Source organism: Lactuca saligna, chromosome 1 (genome assembly GCF_052625555.1).
Source record: "Lactuca saligna cultivar CGN05327 chromosome 1, ASM5262555v1, whole genome shotgun sequence".
Classification (NCBI taxonomy): Eukaryota; Viridiplantae; Streptophyta; class Magnoliopsida; order Asterales; family Asteraceae; genus Lactuca; species Lactuca saligna.
In genome coordinates this window covers 32,857,231-32,864,332 of record NC_136417.1, presented here as the reverse complement: position 1 = coordinate 32,864,332, position 7,102 = coordinate 32,857,231, and the positions used below count along the sequence as shown (strand labels likewise).

General features: G+C 34.5%; 1 pseudogene across 1 annotated transcript; it reads left to right on the top strand.

Moving 5' to 3' along the window:
- The first annotated feature begins 921 nt into the window (after positions 1-921).
- LOC145031850 (transcription factor bHLH148 pseudogene) lies at positions 922-2,389 on the top strand (annotated as a pseudogene). Its single transcript, XR_013677044.1, has 2 exons — positions 922-1,168; positions 1,409-2,389. The product of XR_013677044.1 is annotated as a transcription factor bHLH148 pseudogene (transcript).
- Positions 2,390-7,102: the final 4,713 nt, after the last annotated feature.

Here is a 7,102-nt window from a genome sequence, read left to right as displayed (position 1 = left end):
CATTTTTATGTGTTTTGACGTATTAAACAAAACTTAAATCAAATAATTTTTTATATAACGTCCAGTTTATTTTATTAAAGTGATGCATCATGTTTTTAATTTAAAAGAGTTGCTAGAACATATATATTTTATAAGACATTGGGGTACCCTAAAAGAGAATAAAGATTTCGTTATCAGTTGTTGTAAACCCGATAAGATACCCGAAACCCGACGGAGAAACCCGAAACCCAATGGAGCGCCCCGATAAGATACCCGAAAGTTATCGGGGCGGGTTTGGGAATCCATACCCCGCCCCGAACCCGCCCCATTACCATTCCTAGTTATTGGATACATTGAGGGTTACAACGAAGCATTCAAAGCCATGGATGTGCAGAATTTGGGGTGAAACAGTAGAGATACTTAAATTCCATCCATATAAGAGTTAGGGGCATTATGGTCAAGTAAGTTTTTTTATAACTATAATGATTTTACAATATAAAGATGATTATTAAATATTAAAAATATTGAATTTAGATAAATACGATATTTGATATTTAGAAATTAGGCTGGACAAATATGACATGGATTATCTCTAAAATAAAAAAGAAGTTATTTTATCTTATACGGGATTTAAGCCAAACCATAATCGACAATCGACAACGTTAACTTTTGCAAAGGGAGTATAAGAATGAAAAAAAGAAGTTAAAAAGAGGGCATAGCAAATAGAAATGGTGGGAGATAACGGAAACATAAGAGTTGACGTAGTGGGTTGAGGAAGTGTAACGGCGAGATGGGGCCCATGTGGACCATATTACCACCACGATGGCACGAACATTATAAAGAAACAAACAAAAACATAGAGGGATAAAAATGGAAAATAATAAAACTGAAAGGGGTAAAACAGAAAAATACAAGAGCTTTAAAATGAACGTGATAGAAACAGAGAGAGAAAGAAAGGAGAACGGGCCAAGGCGTGCTTCTCTCTCTCTCTCTCTCTCTCTCTCTCTCTCTCTCTCTCTCTCTCTCTCTCTCTCTCTTCTAACTTTCTTTCTCTCTCACTCACAAATACGCACCAAACAATAGTTATTAGTTGAGATTCTTTTCGAATTGCATATGCAAATCGAGAACGATTCATCTGAAGCTGTGAATTGATTAGAGAAAGAATTTAGATCAGCTTTTCTTCTTCAAGGTATAAATCATCGATTGTTGTTTAATGTTTACCGATTCCGTGAGAAATTTGCTTATTATCTTTTGATTTGTTATTTGTGTATTCGATGTAGATATTTCTTAGAAGTTTTTATCGGTTTTGTATTCGATTTGGATTACCAACGAAATGCGTAGTTTGTTGTTTACGCAGAGAACCTGTATGTCTGCTTCCTGATTCGAATTATTGATTCTTGTTTCTGACACGATTGATTTGAATCTGCAGGTACTGTTTTCGGATTCTCTGGCTATTGATCCGTCCTGAGAAATAATTCCAACGGTTTCTTTTGGTGATGGCATCGTCGACGTTGATTTCGGATCCGGTAACGAACAACATCGAAAGAGCACGTGATTCATCGAAGAGAAGAAAGAAGAAGAGAACTCATAGACAATCTACTGGCGATCAGACGATTGAGAACTCGAGTAACAATAACAACCAGATTATTTCATGGAAATCCGAAGCTCAGCAACAAGTATACAGCTCAAAACTCCTGCAAGCGCTCCGCAATGTCCGGATCAACTCCGGCACGTCTCCGCCTTCTGTTCCCCGCCGTGGACGCGCCGTTCGTGAAGCGGCCGACCGAGTCCTTGCAGTAACAGCGAAAGGTCGGAGTCGATGGAGCCGTGCGATTCTCACGAACAAAATCAAGCTTAAGTTTATGAAGAATAACAGAAGACAAAGAGGGACCGCTGTCACAGCAACAGGGAATAGCCGGTTAAAAAAGCCGCGAGTGAGTATTTTAAAGCTGAAGACAAAAAATCTACCGGCAGTGCAAAGGAAAACACGTGTTCTCGGCCGGTTGGTTCCTGGTTGTCGGAAACAACCATTGCCAGTTGTATTAGAAGAAGCAACTGATTATATAGCCGCTCTTGAGATGCAAATTAAAGTCATGGCTGCCGTCGCCGACTTTCTCTCCGGTGGCTCCAGCTCCAGTTCCGGTCCCGGCACCGGCGCTATGATTCTAAGTCAGCTCAGTCTTAGGCAGCCACCACCGAGCTTGTAATATCCAATCTCTTTCTTCTTCCTTCTTTTTTTCTGATTTTATCGCCTCACGCCACTGTTCAAATTCATTCTCTACCTTTTTTTTTTTTTTTTTTTTTTTTTTTTTCTTTTGTGATGATGATGGTAGAATTTGTCTTTCCATGACATTGTGTAGACAATAACACCCCACCAAGTTAAAACTCACAATCATGTCCATTCCTATCATTCTTTCCATTATACTATTTTTTTGGTTTTATCCTAAAATTACTAGTATAAATTTATAAATCGTCTATGTAATGCACTTACAAATATCAAAAAACAACATATACTCCATGATTGAACTAAAGTTTAGTACAAATATTTTACTTTATTTATTATACATCTAACTCAAAATGAAAATGATCATCACACATATTATTAGTTTTGTTACTTCTTTGATGCTATAGACTTCTAAAGATATCTACAGGTGTTTGTAGTTTGTACTATACCATTATTGCAATGTAGAGCTCCATTTTTTACTAGATTTGGCTTTTTGGCACTAAAACTTATGTCTATCTTTCAGAAGACTATATGTCAGATTTACCGATCATATAAACTTATGTATGTCATCTTATCTAATAGAATGTTGGATATCTGATTTACCTCTCATATAATGTTCTTGTAGTGGGATGATATGATGTTTAATGCCTATTATATAATCTTTATCATACCAATACAAATAGTGGATGATGTTTAGAGGATAGACGTTTAATCATTTAAAAGATTTATTTGGCAAAAGTTCTTGTGACCAATGTTGCAAGAGAGTTGAAAGACTAGGGTGTTTGTTTTTTTTGCAATAGGGGCAAGAGCCCGGGATTTTTGAACCATTGCTTATGATAATAATAATTTAACTTTGTTTGATTAACCACTTGGATTATACAATTATATATCAAACATACTTTACAACTCAAGCATTAGGTATTCAATGTTAATAAACATGGGAGATGGGACTTTTGAAGAGTTTTGATTGAGTTGTAACATAATAATTGAGATTCCCATGCTTTAATTAAATTAATCCCCTAAGGCCTAATCTTTGCTTGGTGTGGTTGGTCTTGGCGGAGGAAAAGAAAAAGAAAAACTTAGAATATTATGACTTTATACGTTTATTAATAAAAAAAATAAAGTATATTATAAAATTGATTTTCGCGGTTGACCAAAATTTACAGTTTCAATCCAATATTTATTGTTTTGTTTCAAATTAGCGTTTAAGTGCAAAATTTACTTCAGTTTTGATGCATGACCCATATAAATTTAACATTTTTAATATCTTCAACTTTTTATTTTATTAACTTATTAATTTATAAGAGGCATACTTTAGCCAATCACATGCTATCAAAAAATGAAACACCACATCATTAGGTTTTGTTACTTGGGCACACATCTTGTAGAATAATGCTAAAGCTTCTCTACATATCCTATGTCCAGCTAAACACAACACCATTGTTATACATATGTTGGCCCAAGAACTTTGTTTAAGGGTTTGTTGGATCAGTTTTGAGTGGTGATAAAGATTGCTTGAAGGCGTAGTGGTGTCATGAATGGATTTGAGAAAGAGTTCATGACCCTTAGAGCATCCGAGGAGTTTAATGAAAAAGTTGAATGAAGTGTCATGTCTATTTGTCATTCAAAGGATACAACTCCACCATTGTGAAATACCACCTTAACATTCAATGGATTTGGAGTTCAATGATCATTAAACTCTTCAATGGGAAAAAGGAAAGTCTTTAAATCTTTAAATAAATATTTTTTAATATGTTCCATTGAATTTGTAGAGTTTAATGCATTGTGGGATAAAAATAAATAGAATTGTATGAAATAGTGAATGATGATGTGGCACTCCATTGAACTTTTTAGAGTTCAATGCACTGTGGATGCCCTTAGCTCGATAGAGAAGGTCACATAAGGCTGGTCAATGTTTAGCGGCACATTGGGTAGTGGAGAAAGTTTCAAAGAAATGGCCAAAACCTCATAAAAACCAATGCGAATTATCCATATCATCAACATAATGACAAATCAAGGAAAGTTGATGACATATATTCTTGAATTTGCGACCATATTCAGCAACAAAGGAGTTATCTTTTAGTGTATATGCTCAACAGACGCATGGCTATAAGCTGCTTCAAAGGCACGTCATACCGATCGAGCATCTTTGAGACCAAGGGCTTCAACCATAACCTCTGCAGAAAGAGAAGATCAAATAAGAATGAGGACACGCCGATCACCATCTTGTCGACTAGATGGAGTTATCGACATAACCAAGAAGTTTCAAGTAAGAGATCAAGTTGTAAGATTTGATTTCTCCATAGAAGATAGTTTGAAGAAGAAAGCTTAATGCCTAGTTCCAGAGTTTAAGAAAAATAAACGAAGAGAAAAGAAAGTCAGAAGAGAAAAAAAATAATAAGAGGAAAATAAAATTTTCTTTTGTATTATCGGGTTGGAGAGAATTAGAAAGAAAATTAATCATTTTGTTCTCTTTTTTCAAATCCTTCTAAACCGGAAAGAAAGTTAGGAGGAAAAGTGATCATTCCATTTCCCTTAACTTCTTTTTACTTCCTTTTTTTAATGAAACTCGGGAATACCAATTTTCTTTTATTTTCTTCTTATTTTCATCAATTTCTTTTCTTTTCTATTGTTAACTTGAACTCGAAAAGGGGTGTAAGAGCGATTGTCTAAAGAAGGGTAGATAGGAGGGAGGATTTATCGGGCGGGGACATATACTAGGGTCAGGAGAGGACTTGTTTATGCTATATCACTTAAGGTTGGATAAATTCATCGCACATATGGATAATATTTCTATTGAACATTTATAATAAAAATGATGTACAAAATAAAGGGAAGATAATTACAATAAAGTATATTCCTAAATTAGAGGCTAGATTATATCCTTAATAGCTCGAATAAATATATGGTGGCTTGAGAAAATGCCACATAAATTACTTTTGCAAAAATTCCGAATAACTATAAAGTTTCACAAAGACCTTATATAAAAAAAAACTTCTCTATTTGTCAACGACAATTCGTAACCATGTTGGTTATTTTGTGATATCGCATGATAAGGTGTTAATTAGTCATCACAACCTTGGATTTATGGTGTGTTATCGAGTTAATTCTAGGAGGGGAAGGGAAGGACAGCTAAGAAAATGTAAGTGAAAATATGTTCTTGAATTTTCTTAACTAAGTAAATGAATAGGATGGATGGGAATGAAGGAAAAATAGGCTATAAAATTATAAGTCCACTTTTGCTATAAAATTATCAGTCCACTTTCGGGCGAATTAGGGGAGGAAAGAAAGAAGTAGGGATGTGTGTGTGGAACGAATACTCGAACCGAAATCGAAACCCAGATCGGACCGACCCGAATTAGGACCGAATAAGTTATTTGGGTCGGTTCTCGAGTATCTATTTTTGACAAATTCGGGTTTCGGGTTATTCGGTTCGGACTATCCGAATAAAAGTTTAAGTGAATAGTCACTTGAACCAAACAACCTAAATAAACCGAAATGACCCGAATAACCCAAATAAACCGAAATAGCCCGAATAATCAAGATAAACTGAAATGGTCCGAATAACCCAAATAAGGAAATTATATATCTAGTTCAAGGAAAAAAATATTAATTTAATATATTTTTTTCTTTACTAAATATAAATTTTTTTTTATTTGAGTTATTCGGGTCATTTCAGTTTATTTGAATTATTCGGGTCATTTCAATTTATTTGGGTTATTCGGATCAAAAACATAGTGAAAATGTTTATTTGGGTTATTTCAGTCCTTTCGGGTTATTAACCGAATCAAAACCCGTATTACCCGAACCGAGCCTGTCCATATTTGTATAATCGGTTCGGGTTTCGATTCCTACTTTTCATCCAATTCTGGTTTCGGGTTATTCGGTTGAGGTCGGTTCCGACCCGAAGCACATCCTTAGAAAGAAGTATTCAAAAATTACAAGTCTCTATTTTTTCTAATGAATGGCATAAATATAAAAATGTTGATTTTCTTCTCTTTTCCTTTTGATTTGAAAACATTAGGAAAATCTGAGAAAAAGTCCTAATATTTTAGGCCAGTTTACGATTTAATCCCAAATTAAATTTTGTTTACAAAAAAAAGACAGATTACCGGCTAAAACTTCGGATTAACCCTTTGTGGCCGGTTTCACAGATTTAGCTGGTATCTCGTCTTTTTTCGTTAATTAATCCAAATTTTGGGGTTTTTTCATTAATTAATCAAAATTTTAGGGCTTTTTTATTATTTATTACCAATAAACCAAAATATTTAGACTTTTCTGAAGATTACCTTTAAACTAATATATTATATGATCTAATTTAATATGTATGTCTTCTTTCTTATGCTCTTCTAGGCTCACCGTATGTTTTTATCGGTATCGTCAAACCCAACAACAAAAATCTCACTCACAAGCCTCGTTAACTCCATCGATTTTCCAAAATTATCCAATCATAACTCTATGATCATCTTTCACTCTCCAAATAAAGAACGGAGGAAATCCTTGTTGATTACGTGGATGTCCTTATTACCTAACCATGACTTAAACCGTGGTTCCAACACTTGGATCCTATTTCGAACCCATACACTATTCGCATTGTCCATAGTGTTGTTCACAACAAAATACGAATCCCACATGGTTTAACCACTGATACCTTGGCTCAAGTCTTACATGACCCTTGTTTCCTTACAATAGGGCTTGAAAACCATGAAGAATGAACCATTAAGCTTAAAAAACTCAACATAGGTAAAAAAAATCAACTCGATATTATGTACTGAAAACCATGAAGAATGTTAACTCTAATTGTAAAAAAAATGTCAACAAGTTATCCATCATAAACTATTAAAATATTAATTTGGTATAGCTACGAGCTACGGTTCCAACACTCGGATGTTCCTATTA